At 38.7% G+C, this 19,637-nt stretch overlaps 1 protein-coding gene across 18 annotated transcripts in view; it reads right to left on the bottom strand.

The window, feature by feature from the left end:
• CDH13 (cadherin 13) overlaps positions 1–19,637 on the bottom strand; it is a 689,068-nt gene that overhangs the window by 529,490 nt on the left and 139,941 nt on the right. The window lies entirely within an intron of this gene.

Raw genomic sequence — 19,637 nt, 5'->3', positions numbered from 1 at the left:
CTTCATTTTTTTTTTAAACAAGAAATCCTACATATTACCCATAGTACAGTCTATGCAAATGTATCTATTTACTTTAAAAAGTGTACATTCAGCATTCAGAAACTTGTTTATTTTTCATGCTACAATTATGTCTCCAGGGACATTCAGATTGCAGAAAAAATATTTATACATTTTTTCTTTTTGTACTAGTTCCAATGGGATTCGATTTAAAATGATGGTATGTTAAATGAATGTCTATAATGATATCTTAAGGTTCCTTAAAACTCAATACTATCTTTCCCTAAACATTAATTGATATCATGGCTGCTTATTTATTGTTGCAGATTATTCAATATTCATGCAACCAGAAGAGACAGCAGTTACATACGATGATATTTTGACCTGTATGTAGTGTTCTGTATACCTGCTTCTTCAGCCACTTTCGGTAATGGGTAACATTTTAAATCATGGAGAAACTTGGTCAAATTACCCAGCTATTACCATCCCCACTCCACTCAAAAAACAATTTAAATGCATCAAATACTTAACTCCAGTGAACAATCACTGATATCCAATGTCTGATACCAAGACCAAGATTTTTTTTAAATGATATATATATATTTTTTTTAAACAAAATACAGTTTTGCAGTATTTGTCCCTAACAGGGATTGAACCTTTTTATTTACTTATTTAGGTCAGTTGAAAATACAAAAATTGGCCAAGATACTTCAGATCGGGAAATAACTTTTGAACATATGGCATGGATTGTATCCCATTAGGAAATCTTGTTAAAAGAACAGGGATGGGAAGTATCGTTGGAAACCTTGTTAGAAAATTGAACCTCTTAGAATTAATTTTCTGATGGCATCAGCGCCCATCCACATACATGGGAATGTCCCACATTCATTTTATTCGCTCTTGATGTAAGAAGAAAACCACACACTATAAACGCTCTTGCAATTAAGCTCTATAGCCAACAATATACTAGTCTAAGACTAGTCATTCAAGTCTTTTAATCTTTCAAGGAGCCAAATGCTAAAAGCTTCTGAGCACCTGAAACTCCTGGTGAGGTCAAAGATGTTGCAGATGCTCATCATTTCTCAGGATTTCCATCAATGCATCCATCCAGGTTTTATGCTGTGTCCAACTCAGTAGTATCTGAGGTCCTCACAGAGGGAGTTCATAACCAAAAAAGGACAAATGGACCCAATTTTCCTGCCTACTTCCTTTGACATAGTTAGATCTATTTTTATTTCCTTTGCAACGTTGTGAACTACAAGGAATTGCATCAGGATATTCCATCTTTAACTTTGATATTGCTGATTTGAATTCCAACTAAGTTAATAACGATCAACTGCCATTACCACTTGACAGCTATTCTGATGAATATGCCTTGGCTCTCTCAGGTCAAGTTCTTAGCCCACTAATACATACCACAAATACACCACTTCAAGTGGCACCCTTCTGTGGAAATTGGAACTAGATATAGATGTAGACTATCTCAATGAGAGGTCCAGGATGGAATGAGCCACAGAGACTGAACTAGCCCCTCACCTACAGATCTGGTCTCCCCCAGGCAGGAAGTAAAACATATTGGCCAGTTGCTGTGAGGAAACTTGCATACCTGTACCCTTTTGTGGCGGAATAAATAACCTCTGTTGGAAATGCCATCAATGCAGAGCCCTTCCTGGGCCCCATAAAGTGAGACTTTACACAGGCAAACCTTGCATTGAAGTGGATGGGACTTAAGCATGTGCTTAAAGAAAAATACTTGCTTAAAGGGATTTGTAAAGCAAGGGTTGACTAACGTATATGCTTAAGTGCGTTGCTGAATTGGGGTCTGGAAGAGTTAAGTGCAGGATTAGGTCAGTGTAGACTATTCCCTTTGCTCATTCTCAACAAGTCATTTTATTTCAATTAATTATCAGTGCTAACTATGGTTAATATCCCACTATTCTGGGAAATGATGCTGATGCATGAAAACAGTAGCCAATGGCCATTGTTTCCAGAAACATTAAGATTAACAGATTTATTATACAAGTATTAAAACTTCAATTTTTCAGATTCCTTTTCTAGCTTTATTAGAGAACCCATTACAGACTGAGTGTCTCGGAGAATGAAAGTAAAGCCCCACATAGCAACAATCTCAGGCTTGGTGGGGGTTTTAACAAACATTTTCTTAATTTATAAATGGCAAACTCCATGGTCTCATCCCCCAAACCACTGCTCATCTGCTTGATAATATTTTCTTACAATAGATTCACCTGACTTATAGATAACAGTGACATTTTACTTTTTCCATTGATCAATACAGGAGACAAAATCGATCCATTATAAGGTTACTTGATTTAAAGTGATTTGACAAGATTACTTCTTATTAAGACACAAACTAGAATTTTGAAAATTCAGACAAACTGATCTTTTTATTTTCCTATAAGCTAATGTTTCTGTATTTGAAGCTGTGAATATTACAAGACACTGTAGACCAGTATTTGATGCAAAAATATTTTATTTTTTCAAAACTAAAACAGTACTTAAGTAATTGCACTACAAATACATTTTGGATCAATTGCATGGAAAGTCCAAGATTTTCAAAAATAGTAGCCTAAATCCAGGCATCTAAACAAAAACAGCCTTATTTTCAGCAATGCTGAGCACCCAGAAGCTCAAAGACCAAAGTATTTTTAATAGAGGTCTTCGGACTGTCTGTAGGAAGCTATTCTGCACTGCACATGCTTGCATGGATAATTTAGCTCTCCTGAACATATCCTCACCCTCATGCTGAGTCCTGGATTGTGACTTTGACTACACACCTATGCGGAAGAAAGAACCCTTTTAAACTGCTGTCTGGGCTACCCACACGTTGCATCCAGGTTTGCAAGGGAGCACAGCACAGCCACTTACTCCCAAGCGAAGTGGGTGAGTGTTGTGTTCTGTAATCAGTCCGGTATTTAAAGTGCTGTTTTATTTTGTGTCTGGCTCCATCAGGCTGCACTTAACAAGAGCTTCACAACACCCCACACACCCTATCCGAGAAGCTCAGCTCTTAACTGCATAGTTCCCACTAACATAATGGGCAGGGAATAGGCATAGCACTAACTCCACGCTTTTCAATACACTGGCCAGCAGCAAATTACTACACCTCAGCCCCCATTAACCACTGGGGGCAAGTAGAAAACAGGGAGGGAACTGTTTCTCAGAATCATGCAACTTCACAGAGCTACTTCCAGGGTGGTATTGATTACATGGTCCCTTGCTCAGGATAGAGCATTCCTAAATAGGTAAGCAATCCATAAGACCCTTCCCCTCAGTCTTTGCATGGTAAATTGGCCTGAATTTGGCCTAGTTTCTTTCATTAAAAATCCCTGTAAACTTCCTTCCTAGAAGACACATTTGTACCTTCATTATTTTTCTAGTCGCTTGATACAAGCAAAAATATACAATAGAGGAAGATACCTCTTAATAGCATTGGTCAACTGTGATATAGTTTACTGTAAAAATAAGGAATGGAATTAAATGCAGATAAGTAAGACTGAAACTGAACAAATCTATCAAAAATAATGGCAAGATAAGGCATCCGAGGCAATGAAATGTGACAAGACTTCCGATCATATAAAGGCAACTTCTGGCCTTGGGATTAATGAAATATCTTCTTCAAGTTATACTTTTATTGGGGTCAGTAAAACTTTAAAAAAAAAAAAATCTCATCTGAAGTAGCCATTTGTTTACAACTTTAATTTAGTTTAAAAAAAAAAAAAGTAGCTAAAACTGATTGCTTTGCAGACACTCAAGACAATGAAAACCTTGTATCAAAGGTTATTAACCTTTCAAGGCATCCTTCTGTGACCACAAAACTGCCTTTTTTTATTCCTCCTGTAATATATCATAGAAATGTAAGACTGGAAAGCCATCTCATCCAGTCCCCTCTGCAGAGGCAGGACCAAGTAAACCTAGACTATCCTTGACTGGTATTTGTCTGACCTATTCTTAAAAACCTTCAATGACGGTGATTCCATAACCTCCCTTGAAAGACTATTCAAGACATTAAAAATGCTTGGAAATCTTTTTCTAACAGCTAACCTAATTCTTCCTTCTTGTAGATTAAGCCATTATTTCTTGTGCTACTTTCAGTAGACTAGGGGAAAAATTGATCACAGTCTTCTTTAGAACAGCCTTAACATATTTAAAGACTGTTATGTCCCCCTGCCTCACTCTTCTTTTCTCAAGACTAAACATGCCTATTTTTTTAACCTTTCCTTATAGGCCAGGTTTTTTTTAACCATTTTGTTATTTTTGATGCTCTTCTCTGGATTCCCTTCAATTTGTCCATATCTTTCTTAAAGTGTGACACCCAAAATTGGACACAAGCCTTTTTTGCAAGTGATGATTCTCATTCAATTGTGATCCACTGTAAACCCCAGATCCAATTTAGCGGTTCTACCACTCAGCTAGTTCTTTCCTATTTTGTAATTGTTCATTTGATTTTCCCTTTCCAAGTGAAGTACTTTGCATTTGTCTTTACTTTGAATTTCATCTTGTTGATTTCAGACCCCAATTTGTCAAATTTGTCTTGAATATTAATCCTATCCTCCAAAGTGCTAGCAAACTCTCACAGTGTGATGTCATCCACAATTGTTATACGCATACGCTTTACTCTATTATGCAAGTCAAAAATATTGAATAATACTGGATCCAGGACAGACCCCTGTGGGACACCACTAAATACACACCCACTGTTTGACAGTAAACCATAAATAGCTATTCTTTGAGTATGATCCTTCAATCAGTTCTGTACTCAGAGTAATTTCATCTAGACCACATTTCTCTAGTTTATGAGAATGTCTTGTGGGACTGTGTCAAAAGCCTTACTAAAGTCAAGATAGAGCACATGTACAGCTTCAGATTTTCAGGTCATTAAAGAGCTCCTCATGGAGCCATATTGACCTCTACCAGTCTTCCTATCTTTCCTTCAGATGGGTATAGTTTGCTGTTGCACTTTTAACATGGTCTCTTTGAGAAACTGCCAGTCTCCTAAACTCCCTTTTCCCTTAGATTTTCTTCCCATAGGCCCTTACCTACCAGTGCTCTGAGCTTGTTAAAGTCTGCTTTTTTGAAGTCCACTTTCCCTTAATCTGCTGCTCTTATTCCTTCCTTTCCTTTGAATCATGAAATTGATCGTTTTATGATCGCTTTCACCCAAATTGCCATCAACCTTCAGCTTTGCAACCAATTCCTCCCTGTTAGTGAGCATGAAGTATAAAATGGCCCTTTGATTACTTCCACCACCACTGAAACAAAAAGTTGTCCTCAACATATTCCAATAACTGACTGGACATTTTGTGTTTTGTCATATTACTTTTTCAACAGATGTCTCAGTAATTAAAGCCCCCCATTATTACCAGGTCTTGTATTTTTGGATATGTCTGTTATTTGTTCAAGAAATTCCTCATCCACCTCCTCCTCCTGATTTGGTGTTATATATTAGACCCTTACCATGACATTACTTCTGATTTTTCTCCTTTTATCTTCACCCATACATATCCTATAATCATTGGTTCCCCCATTCCACAATCCTTTGCAGTGTTTTAGCCAAATGGAATCCAAGATGCTTTGTTATTTTTTTTTTAATGCTCTTGGCACCATACACGACTGCTAAAGTAGACGTTTTACACTCAGTGCATATGAACTTACTAAATCAACTTTTTAAAAAGGTAATGTCTCACAACCATTTCCTAGGTCACTTTCTGTTCTTAGAATGGACTCCCCATCCTTTTTCTCCAAGAAAACACGATCATCGCATTCATGCCCATCCTAAAGGCTCACTACTTCCCAATGCCCACATGAAATAAGTCACCATTAAAGTACACTATACTAATCTGTGGGGATCTGGGGGTGATCGTTGATCATAAACTAAATATGAGTCAACAGTGAACACAGTTGAAAAAAAGCATACATCATTCTGGGATGTATTAGCAGGAGCATTGTAAGCAAGACACAAGAAGTAATTCTTCTGCTCTACTCCACGTGATTAGGCCTCAACTGGAGTATTGTATCCAATTCTAGGTGCCACATTTCAGGAAAGATGTGGACAAATTGGAGAAAGTACAGAGAAGAGCAACAAAAATTATTAAAGGTGTAGAAAACATAACCTATGAGGGAAGGTTGAAAAATATGGGTTTGTTTAGTCTGGAGAAGAGAAGACTGAGGACATGATAACAGTTGTCAAGTACATAAAAGGTGGTTACAAGGAGGAGAGAGAAAAATTATCCTCCATAACCTCTAAGGATAGGACAAGAAGCAATGGGCTTAAATTTCAGCCAGGGTGGTTTAGGTTGGACATTGGGAAAAATTCCCTAATTGTCAGGGCAGTTAAGCACTGGAATAAATTGCCATCATTGGAGATTTTTAAGAGTAGGTTAGACAAACACCTGTCAGAGATGGTCTTGATAATGCTTGGTCCTGCCAGTCCTACGATTCTATGATTCTACACTTTACGAGGTATTTCCTTTCTCATCAATTTCTGACTGTACACTGTGATACATGGTGTGGAGGAATATCCAATATCTCAGGGCTGCAGGTGCACTAGGTAAAGGTGTTGGTCCCACTCACACCACACTCCAATGGTGCCTGCTCCCTTCACTCCGTACAACAGTGGGATGAGCCTTTTGGCCCAAGCGCATAAAGAAAAAACAATTCATTCTCACAAGTGTTCTCATGATAGCTCTGGCCTGCTCAACAACTGGGATCCTCGAAAGCAATTAAAGCCCACCCCTTCAAGGAGAAGCTCAGAGCCCAGAAATCAGTAGATTTACAGGGAACAAAATAATTAAAAATGGAGGTGAAGGTCACAGGTCAAAACAAAGGAACCAAAAGGGAGACACCAAGCGAAGAATCAAAGACAATAGCTGACAGCTGGAAACTAAGATTTTTCTATCTACAGAAACAAGCACCACTTTCCCTACACCATTCTTCCCCACTTGTTTCCTGTGGTGTTCCTTACCCAGGATAAAAGCATTTAGAGAAAGAGGTAACTATCCAAGCATTGGCCTCTCTGCTGACACTACTAACAAGCCTACCATACCAATTAGTGTCAACTGCAGTGATGGTTTTTTTTGTTGTTCTTTTTTTTTTTTATAGCCCATTTGTTGTGTGTGTGCTTCTTACCATGTGTTTTCCAAAAAATCATTTTCCAAAGTATTGTACATAATTTTTTCAATTCTTCGTAATTCCACTTGCAGTCTGTACCCATCCCTCAGTTTATTCATTTTTCCAAAGGTTGAATTTTCTTTGTTTAATCTTATTTTATTGTGGACAAGTTATAGTTCTCTCTTCCTGAAGTATTATTGTGTAAGTTTGGGAGAGAGCTAGCATTGTAATTAAAATTTCAGCCAAATAAAGCCTGCAGGAGTTCCAGTTGCAACCATGAGATTATTTGTTTTTCTATCAAACCATGCAGCATTTTTACTGCCACTTGTTCACTGGCTCACAGTGAAAGCTAACCTAAATGCTACCCACATGTCCATAAATACTCATTGTTCCTCTTTGAATTAATACAGAAGATAGAGAATATGAATACCTTACACTGAACATTTGAAAAGTGCCAGTATTGACCAATCCATTTGTCATTATTTCAATGCAAATTGCAAAAAAGTTAGGAGAACAAAAGCAAAATACAGTCTGACAAGTCCTGAGGTCCACCTGAAATGCCGATGGCCCAACTCGGGATGATGGGTGGTTACAAAGGTGGCATAAAACTCTCTTTCGAGCAAACCAGTTCTGAACCCATTGTATGCAGGCTGCTTCCCAGATGTAAATTAGAACAGTTTGATGCCATCGGCCAAATAGCCAATTGACAGCTGAGTTTCATTAGCAGGAGTGTTCTGTCCATACCCATTTACTCCTTCCACATATCCAAAGCCAACATAGGAGTTGTTTTGGGGTAATATGCCCATCACAAGTTTCATGGCTAGGTTCTGCTGGAGATGTCCCACAAAGCCACCGCCATCCTGTAGTATATTTCACCCTGATATCTTACACATTACAAGGCCCGGTGTGCACTACACAGTTAGATTGACATAAAGCAGCCTATGTCGACCTAATTATGTCATTGTCCACACTACCCAGCCTTGCTTCTGCCAATGTAATTGCCGTACTACACCAACATAATAACTCCACCTCCACGAGAGGCATGGGGCTTATGTCGGTTTAATTAGGGTGATGCAGTATCTGTGCAGACACTGCTGTTACTTACATCGACTGTTGGCTGTCATACAGTTCAATTTCACCACTTTGCTGGAGCCATGAAATTGACAAGAAAGCTGGCTCCCAGATTCCCATCTGGGCTGCTACCACCCAGGCTTCCAGCTGGGGTTGCCACCTGGGTTCCTGGCTTGCTGCTCCCAGGTGGGATTGGAGTCGCGACGAGCCCAGGCAGCTGGGACCCCGCAGGGAGGCGAAAACCCAGGGGGCAGCCGCGCTCCTGGCTCAGAGCTGTCCAGAGCTCTCAGACCCCTATACTGCCCTTCTTCAGTTGATGGAAGCACTCCTGGGGAGAATAGAGGAGGAGGATAGTGTGGACATCAGCCACTGCATTAATTACATAACGTAGATCAATTTAGGTCTGTAGTGTAGACATGCCCATAGTCATTCTAAAGTCTGAACAAACAGGACTGAAAGTCCTTGTAGGCAGGAGTGTCTGGAGGCTTTCAAGAAAGTTATGAAATCTATTACCACTGAAAGAAATAAAATGTGGCTTATTGCAAACCTTAGTGTAAATCTAGAAAGCCCCTCTCTGAGAAAGATTTTAGGGTCAAAACATTATACATATGTTACTGTTACCTATTGATATAAGGAAGGATGTCTTCTGTTTTACTTTTCTTTTTTTAAATGCTTTAGTTAATTTTGCTAAGCTTTCCAGGTGAGCTCTCTTAAGGGCAATTTTTAGGCATTAGCTGTAATTATCCCCTGACATGGTAGTGCTTTGTTTCTCACATTTTTAATTGACCAGTTCCTCTCCTTTCTGGAAACCTCAAACCACTGGTCTGTCACATGAATGGCATGTACAGTAAACTGTACGGGAATATTGCCATTTTTTATATGGCATCTCAAAAATAATATAGGAACAAGGCCTCAATACCCAAAGCTTTGTATAAGAGGATCCCATCTTCCCACCCACTCAGCCAACTTGGCTGATGGAAGTAATAAAGGTGGGGTGCCTAGGAGAATAAGAAAATTGGCCCCAATCATGTGATAAGTCTCAAAAATTAATACTCCATGTTGTGTCTTTGCTCTCCAACCGCTCGACTCTACACGAGGGCTAGCCAAAAATTCTCCATCAAAATTGTTTTTCCATAGAATTTTTTTCTTGACAAAATTATTCGTGTGTGTGTGTGTGTGTGTGTGTGTGTGTGTGTGTGTGTGTGTGTGTGTGTGTGTGTGTGTGTGTGTGTGTGTGTGTGTGTGTGTGTGTGTGTACGTGTACGCAAAGTGCCTACTTTCCACAGAAAATTTTGAGTTTGTCAAAAACTAGTTGACTTTTCAGCTGAAAATTTGGGAGTTTTGGACAAAAAGTCAAAATTTCCCCTCAAGATTTTTTTTCCTGACCAGTTCTAGTTCATACCAATGTCACATAATAAGGCTCAGCATGCACTGCTTACTGCAGCTCTGGCCTATGTGCAATAAAGTACTGTACCTGATAAATGCAGATTGGCATAAGAGGCATGCAGGTATTCAGAACAGCATATCAAAGTGGCTCTGCTTTTGAAAAAACAATCCATAAAATTCTGCATGCTTACTCTTCCCCACTCGTTACTGGATGGCAAGTTCAAAAGGGACAGAAGAGGTGTAGCATCTTACCTCCATGTGGTATAAACACCAGCTTGCAACAAGAAAAAAAAAGTGTTCAGCTTGGTAAATGACAACAAGGACCCTGTGAAGTTACTTTCCAAAATGTAAATCAAGGGAGATGGAAAGTCAGCTGATAGGCATGTATGTGTACAGGAATCTTGTTTCTGGAAAGGGAAATTTGTGCACTAGTGTCATGTTTAAAGAGATAACAGATCTGTATGGACAGAGGTTGTCCTGTCCAGGAAAGCAGATTACTGTGGTTGTTTTTAAAATATTGGCAAGCTGAAAAGGGAAAGGTTATTTTAAGAGGATGGGATATCTCAGAGATATTTTAAACTTGCATTTAATCACTTTAGAAAAGTGAAGGAGGATCTCAATAATTTGGTTTGGTTGAGCAGAGTGAACTAGATGATTGGTATTTCTGAGCACATCCATGTGTTTGAAAATATTCTTAGCTTTAGATGAGGGATAATAAAACTCCTATATTTATAGAGGGATTCAGCCACACAAACTCCCACTCATTCCTGCTAAATCTCTGCACTCTGCTTTGAAAATGTAATGGAAAGTGTCTGCTATCCACTGGTTCTTTTGAAGGATAAATTTACAACAATCCTGAAATTATAATATCATTCAGAAATATAATCTTCAGAAATTCAAAACTATGAGTTGTGGAACTTCAAAAAATGAGTTCACAGAGCCAAACTGTCTTTGCACCCCATTGCTAATGTATCATATGGGGTACCATCAAGTTATGGTTGATAGCATTTATGGGAAATGCACCAGGTCACAGTGAAATATCCCCCTTAGTCCATGAGTATCCCAACATCACCTCCATATTTGTAAGAAGTCAACATTTTCTTACTGTTTAGGCCACATTGTTGATAGATGAAAATATTTGCAATTGCAGGAAGAGGGCTTCTTCCTTCCCAAAGCTATTTTTTATGTGAAATTCTCTCCCATAGTATAGTATCTGTTGGACTAATCCAAGTGCTTCTCAGTAGCCCTCACCAATAGATTCTCCCCTAACAAACAGGGGCTGCTGTTGGCTAGAAGATGGCAGGACATCACCTATGCAGTGTAGCCCAGCCGGATGGACCCTGCCCTACAATCAAGCTGATGTCCCTTTTAATTAAATTAGTTTTTAGGTTAATTAAGTCAGATAGTTTGCTTGTCAAATGATAAACTATATCCATTTCTCCAAAAGCCAAGAACAATTTGGCCTTTAGATATGGCCCATTTACCTAGAGAGGAAGAGAAGAGCCTATACGATACCATCGTACCCTATGCTGCAAAGTGAGTTGATACCACTGGAAATCGGTTTGGGAATAACAAATTAATTTGATATTAGATTCGGAAGTGCCAACTGGACACAACAAGAAAAATCTCCCATTAGAAGTAGCTGAAAACATAATTAATATGAGGTTTCTACTGCACTGAGCAACTGACATACCTGTTAATATGGAGCAGTTGGTCACTGATTTAGGTTATTAGTACAACAGCTGGCCTACATCAACCAACCAAAGCCTTGAAATAGTTGAGGAAAGTGTTATCTACAAACAAGGATAGTTCCTGCTAAGTCTATGGAAACAAACCTCATCTCAAATTAAGTCATTTGCTACCTTGCAATTAGCTAAATTCATAACCTAACAGTTAATGGAGCATTCTATCCCAATCAAATCACCTTTATTTATGCATGGTGTGTGGGGTAATTCCTACAGAAACAGATGATGCACACATTGTGGTTTATGTTTGATTTTTCTTCTCCTTGTTTTTGATTTTCACCTTGGAACAATTATAAAATCTGATGAAGAAATGAAAAGATCTCATGTCATTACAGACAGCTTTCTCTCAGCTGTTCAATTCAAGAGCTGTCTTACTACTTCAAGAGGAAAAAAAAAAGAAAGAAAGCAATGACTATATCCCTTTGAGGTTTTGACTCAACCCTGGAGCTGTTTTTCAGAGACTAATTAATTCTTTCACATTGTTCAGTATTATATGCTGCCTCCTTTTTAAACCTTTTTTTTTTTTTTTTAGTTAAATTAAATGTATATGCATTTAAAAAAAAAAATCAAACAAAAGATATTTTAAAATTCATTTTTCCCTAGGTCCTGTTAATAAGCTGACATGCACAGTTAGGCAGGCAACTGTCTGGCCACCTGGCAATCACTAGTTATATTATTTTTTGTTTTGATCATGTGTGAAACCATGATAGATTAGAAGATGATATAATATTTGATATGCTTAAATACAGATCTGTCTGTAGATACAGCTGTACATACAAACAGATTATTTCTATATTACTTATATATAGATATATACACATTATACTCATATACATTATCCACTTATGTACATTTATTATACAGTCCACGTCAAAAGGACATATTGTTCCTTCAAAGGCACACACAGCCGTTAGGCACCTAAGGCCCACTGAAAATCAATGGGAGTTAGACAACATATATGTAGAAAATATGGGAAAATATGGCTTGCTCACTACCAGGTGGAATCCACATAGGTTGCCAAATAGCACCTTATAGACCCTATATGGAGAGATCAGCCACACCTTACCCTTTATAGTTGACATGCCATAATTTTCCATGTTTATGTTCAGACCACAACAAGTGAAACTCACATTCATAACAGTTCATATACAGAATAAAAAAAAATGCAGGCTGGCCTAGGAGTCCAAAGTTTAATTTAACACCTGTTATTTGGGAGGCAGATGTAATTTACATCTATTTGTTCCACCATGGCCTGATTAGTTGATTAATGTCCTGACCATGCACAACTCTACAGAGTTTGCCGTGCATGAAATTGTTGGCCCAAATTGTTCTTTCAATTGCCCCAGGACCAACGCACTGAAAACCTCCGACTATAACTACAACTGTTAGAGTTCTGGAAAATCATTGGGAAAAGTTTTGTGGTGGCATGAAATCGATACAATCTGCATCCCCATCCATGGAATTCCTGCAATAACAGGGATGTTCCTCAGTGCTTTTCACTACTATAGACAACGAGAATATCATTTGAAACTTGAACAACAAATGGAACTTCACTGAAGGTGGCAGCTTTGCCGAACTGCAGACACACCTTTAAGCATCTATGATTAATTGGTTAATAAATCTCCCACCATATAAGTAAACAAAGCAAAAGTGCCCATACAGATGGAAAGGAAAGTTTCAGTTAGACTCTACTTAATGAAAAAGTGCCTGAATGTGAACAGACAGACCCCTGGATCCTGAAGTATCCCAAGCTCTGAAAACATGCAATCCATCATGCAAGAGACAGAAGAGGTCAGCCATTAATTAACATCCAAATTAAATCTTTTCAAGGAAGGGTCAAAACTGCTTTTGTTTTGACATTTAAATCTCTAGCAGTGTATTTGCTCATTTAGCATGCAAGACGCACCACTCAAAGCCTTTCTTAATTGCCTTCATTTTTCATGTGTACTATTTGATTTATTGTCAACTAAAAATACTCCAGAAAGCCACGAATCATGTATGTTAGGCATAAACATGATTAATATAACACTATTACATTCCACATATGATGGGGCTGGTTGGAAATCTCTGTCATCACAGCATGATGGAGCATTGTCACTGCCACTGACCTACCAGCTCAGCTTGACTAAAAAGAGATTGCATAGGAAGCATTTGAAGACCACAGCTGATCCAACATCATCTAAATACTGTACTTCAAGTAAGTTACTTATCACTTGATCAAGGAAAATACAGTCTTGGCCTATTTGACAGAAGAGCATTGTTGTAGGACATTACAACTCTCCTGATGCTATCTGAAGAACAGCTTCACAAAACTACAAGGAAAAAGATCAAGTGGTGGTATGGCCCAGTAACATGAGCCTCTGTCCACCCAGTTCCAAGTATGACTAGCATTCTAGCTCAGGTTATCGGCAAATAACTTGTGTGCAGTATTATATCTTCAGTCAACTATTGTTATCCATGTAGTATATTTATGCTTATTAAGGACTGAACTGAGGCTGATCCTACACAAACACAGAGTGGGAGCAAGAGAGTCAATTACAAGATCTCACAATTATGACCTCAGAAGAAACTCACCAACAAGAGCCCAGAGCATAGGTGGAACACACTTACTTACGCTGTGCCCCTCAAAGCGATACAGCAATTTACTTTTCCCTCACTATAATATGTTGAAGAAGAATGTTCCTGTATTTCAATTGGGCTCCTCATGGGCATACCACATAGGACCACATCTCAGTCCAAAATACGCAAAGTAATTCCTCAAAGTGAAATATGAGCCACGAGTCAGGTTGTGAATTTTAAAAATACAGCCAGTGTGGACTTCAAAATTGCATTCTAATATTCTCTCCCCCCACTCAAGAAATTAAATAAACCACATTTCCTGTGATCATAAAAAGAAAAAAAAATGGCTAAATCAAACGATGACCCAAAAATTAATTCCAAGGCTGCCTAGGGAACGTTTTAATCTGAAATCACTATGTTTGCAAAGTTATGAAGTTGAAAAGTATTTTTTCCATGATCTAGAGATGCTAAAATAAAAGAGTCCTCTTGAATGCATGTTGAAGAGAAAGTTAGACGCAATATTTTGAACATGACAGCTTGTTAAAAAACGATCTTAAGGGGAAAAAAAAGGTAGTTAGGGAAAGGGCGGGGGGGAATAAAACAAAGGGATATTTAGATAAGAAGGAAGACAGTTTTAGGATTCAATCAGAAACAGTTCTATAGGAAGGCACACTGAATAAAAAAAGGATTAGGAAAAGAAAAAGGTGTGAGGAGGTGTGGGGGTGGCCATTAGGTGAAATGTAATGATAAAAAAAATCAATACAGAACAGTTCAGCTGGATGGCAGGGGATGAGAGCTAGGAACCAGCACAGGATTTCAGGGAAACAAATGGGAAGAAGGGCATGGACATGCATGTGTAGTCATTACAGCCAATGAGCAAGAAGTTGAAAGCAAAACTGTTTAGGAGACAAGCCTGCTACCTAATCCTAGGGGCAAATAAGAGTTTAGGCACAAGTCCACCTGTAATAGGTGTGACCCGTCCATGCCTAGGGTAGCCACCTGAAAATGCCAAGGTCAGGGCAGGCTGTAAAAAGAGAGCAGATTCTTCCAGCACTGGTGGGTGATACTGAAGTCAGACTTCCCAACCAGCCACAAACAGTGCTTCTGATTCCCCACACTGGTCATCAAGAAGTCAAAATAAAATATACACAGCCCCCTTTATTGCATTTCAGTCTCCAGCCCCCAATCCGCCACTAGGTCCAGTAAAGAGACCAGATATTTAAACTCTATGCTCTTTACCAAAAAGGTTCCTCCTGACCCCAAAGGGTCAGCCACAGTACCAGATCAATATAAGTTTGGATCTTACCCAAAATACTACACTGCCAGCCAATCCTTTAGTAACTAAAACCAAAGGTTTATTATACAAAGAGAGAAACAAACTATAAGAAAAATGTTAAAAGATTAAAGCAATCAGATACATACAAATGATTTGAAAGTCCATATATATCAGGTTTCTAGTAGAATTGTGGAGTTTGCAGGCTTGTATAATCCCTCTGGTGTACATCCAGTACCTGTATGTGTCTCAGTCCTTTGTTTCACAGCTTCAGTTATAGATGAGTTGATCCAGGGATAGATAGGTGGCTGAAGGCTGAACAGGACTGAAGACAAAATGGATCCCGGGCACCTGCTTTTACGTCCTCTGGCCCTTGCCATGCTGCTTGTGGAATTTCACAGGAACCAAAATGGAGTCCAGAGTCACATGAGCAAGTCCTGGTGACTCATCAGGTATATCCCTGGCTTCTCCCCCGGGCCCCTTGCACCTGTGAATGTCTTAATGGGCCATTAAGCAGGCCATCCCTGCAGCCATCCTGTCTGGGGTGTTACCCAGACACAGCACAATTTGAACTACAGAGATATGGAATGTATCCATAACTTCCATTACACATATAAACACATGAGCATAAACATCATCATCTTACTAAGCACATGATAGCCTTTCTAACAGTACCTGACATGGCATATCTCACATGACTTATTATGATTTTGACATACTAATGTCAAACACTATACTAAATGACCCCCCCAATCCAGCCAGCCTGACAATAGGAGACAAACGGATTTATTTAGCGATCCTTAAAAAGTAGCTTAAAATGGAGACAGCAGTGAATAGGGAGAGATAGAGCAATACAATTTTAGTAAAACTCTAGCTTGTCTGACCCAAGAGGCTCCTACAGTTACATTAATTGGGCTGTTGTGTCCATATTTTACTTTGAAAATCATGAGTTTCGCCCACTCATCTACCCAAAATCATGAGATTAAAAAAAAATCAGTTCAGTTTATTTTCATTCGTATTCTGTTTTCTTTCTCAGCCTTGTCAGGTAACTGTTTTTCCTGCTTTTTTCACCTACATAGAGGGCTAGAAACATACCTTTTTTTTTTTTTTTTTAATGAAAGCTGAGAGGCTGATGTCATCCCATGACTCTAGGAGCCAGGAGTTAAAGAAAAACACCAAATATCCTGAGGCTCACAGTAAAATTGTGAGATGTGGCAGTACTGAACCTCCTTACCCGCCCCCCAGGACTGCATGGGGTGGGGGTGGAGTGGATGGGTGCTGGGCACCATGCTTCAAAAATCCTGCCTCCATGGAGGAATGGGACAGAGGGTGGGGCTCAGCTATTAAACTATAGTCAGTCAGTGGCTTCCTAGGCTCTGGTTTACATCTCTGCTGTAAACTAGGGGTGTGATTGCCACTCGCACAGGCTTACATCGGCTAGCTGTCATCATGCTAGCATGTGATCAACGGTAGTGTAGCCAGGGTAGCATGGGCAGTGGCAAGCAATGACATGGACTGGCCATGCACAGTCCAAACCCGCCTATGCAAGCGGGGAATCACGATCCCAACTCCAGGTGGAAACATGTGCTTACTGTCCTGCACATCCTCATCTCTTTATCAGCCACATGCATTTAAGTACCTATTCCATCTCTCATTTTTCCTGCCTGCGACCCCCCCTCCTTCTCTGACTGTGCCTTCCATTTGTAGTTTACACACCGAAATAGCCTGTAATCTTATAACCCTGTCCTGCAACCCAGATTTTAAATGCAGATAGTGTTACAACATTCTTTGGAAGAAGCTCATTTCTACAATACAGCAACTTTATACTCTACACCAATGGTCAGAGCAAGCGAATGCAACATGTCACACAATAGGTTTTCACTCATACAATCTAATACAAGTAGAACCCCTTTAAGAGTGAGAAGAGGTGGGGTTGGAACAACTTCCTGAATGCTCTGAACTAGACCATGTTGTCTACTGTATTGTTATCACAAAACCCCAATTATTGTTATTATTAACCATTTGCATTTTATAGAAGTATTACATGAAGGCTGAATTTGACCCTGTATATTTATATTCCTGTGTTTCTACACATTTCACCTACTGCCATGTTATCTGGGCACTCCATAACTAAAATGAACACAAAAAATTTTAGTCTCTTCAACTGAATACTCACAAGTGACCAAACAAATGCTAGGATCTGCACTGATGGTAGCACTAACTCAAGGCCTAACTGAAGATTGAACAGAAGAGCTTTAAGGTGTACCCCAAAGTTTACCAAACCCAGGCTTCGGTGGAACTCTGTAAGAAGCCAGTTCCAAAATGCAAGAGCCCTGGTGCTCACATCGACTTCAGCAGGGCCAGGTTTTCATCCCTGCACTTTTCACGAAATCTTGTTGCCATTGAGGAACTGCTACCGATAGTAATCCTGCAGATTTTATCTGCCACGTTTCCAGCAAATCTCAGTGTCTCTTATTCCTGCCCTCCACATCTTCCTCAGAGTAGGGTATATTCTAAACATTGTTTTGGTTGAATTCATAATAAATTCTAAGGCTAGAGTGGATTCACCTAGATTAGCTGCAATACGACTCCAGATCTCCTTGCCTAGCTCTGTTGATCTCTCTGTTCCACGTTGCTTCTCATTTCTTGGTTCATATTTTATGTATTCTGTATATAAATATACTTCCTTTTGTCAACCACCTAAAATAGTTTCCATGTAGGTTAAAAGCTGCAACAGTTCTTTTATTGTATGCTATTTTCTTCAAAGTCCTATGCTTCAGTTTATTGCATTTCTTAGTTGAAGGTATTTAAAAGTTTGCTGAATATGGGAAATAACTTTATTGCCAGAATGCGTGCAAATAAAAAAGAAATAAGTGCCTCTAGCTTTGGTCTCTTTTTTTTTTCCAATAAGTTTCATGTATAAAGAATATAGCTGCATTTATAGCCAACTAGTAAATACTTAAGAAACAACTATACCACATATTTAATTACTGGAGGAAGTATTGGCAATGGAATATACAGTATGTTCTTGTTGAAATTAAAAAGATCAAAAAAACAAATATGATTGTTTCCCTGTTCTTCAGTGGAGAATTAAAAGCTGTTTGGTTTATTGAAGACTACAAAAGCAATCACTGTTATAGACCTGCTTTGCATACTGGCTGTATTAATTTACATACTCATGGTAGGCCTCACATTTAGATACAACTGTTAAATTACACTGCTCTTGAGTAATGGGTATAAAAAATAATGCAACAGCATGCAAAGTGTATTTAAACAGGCACAATTAAAAATATTGATTCCACTGAAGACAAGACTGAAAAGACTATGCACAGGTTTAATATTATCACACCCAGGACACACTACTTATGAGTAATTGAGTTAGTAGACGTCCATGGACAATCTGTTGCATGTTATGTATTAGGCCAATTTAGTATCTGATTATTAAAATAAATTTAATTCCCAAGATTGTTTTGAGATGTTTTTCCTCCTGCTCTTCTCCCTCTTTAAAATTAATAATAGTGTCTTAATTATTGTCAGTTTCATACCAGTGCAATTTGTTGGGTCATCACTATGTAGTCCAATCAACAATGGCTTAAACAGTTTGTCCTTTGTACTGCTGAACAGAGAGAGGACAAATCAGAAAAAGATATGGACAGAAGGGCTAAGGCATCAAAGTACTCAGATACAGCCAAAGAAAGAGAGAGAGAATAAAGGTTATTAGCATTTAACTAAATTTTAACGTGAACATTTTTATCTGTTGAGACCATGACACCCCCAATAATATGTGCTTAAAACACACACTGTTCAGCTGCTACTTCTGTTCAACAAATTGCTGGCCTTCTTTTAAACAGAGTGAAAACTTGAATCTATGGGTGCCAAAAGGTGCTCAGCACCTCTGAAAATCTGACAACTCCTTTTGGTGCATAATGGCAACATTTTCAAAACTGCCTAAGTAATTTAGGAGGCTAAATTCCAGCTTCAACACAGGTCCGTAAGAGCCTAAATCTCATTGAAAGCCAATGGAATTTATGGCCTAAGTCACTTTTGGAGATGGAATTTAGGGTCCTAAATCTCTCAAGTGCTTTAGAAATGTTGACCCTAAATCTGGATTTTAAAGCTCAATCCAAAGCTCAGTGAAGTCAATGGGAGTCTTTCCTTTCACTTCAATTGGCTCCCGGAGACAAATTTTGGTCTTTCAAGCTTGAAAACGTTGGACAATACATGCACAAAACTATAGTACATGTATCTGAGGTTTGATATAAATTGCAAAACAGAACAAATACCTTGACTCACAATAGCATCTTTAAAAAGGAGGTGATGGAGAGGGAAAAGTTATTCCTTAAACTGAATTCTTTCTCTGGCTTTGTAATTTTGCTCCAAACTCTGAATCTTGCTTTCATGCAAACGTTATTACATATGAACTGTTAATTTCAGCTGCTGAACAAAAAATAATCAAATTAAAAGTAAATTTAAAGAAA

Source organism: Emydura macquarii, unplaced genomic scaffold (assembly GCF_026122565.2).
Source record: "Emydura macquarii macquarii isolate MOO-44397 ecotype Brisbane River unplaced genomic scaffold, CSIRO-AGI_Emac_v2 contig_561, whole genome shotgun sequence".
NCBI classification, from domain to species: Eukaryota; Metazoa; Chordata; order Testudines; family Chelidae; genus Emydura; species Emydura macquarii.
The sequence above is the reverse complement of the archived record's forward strand: the minus strand, read 5'-3'. Positions and strand labels throughout refer to the sequence as shown.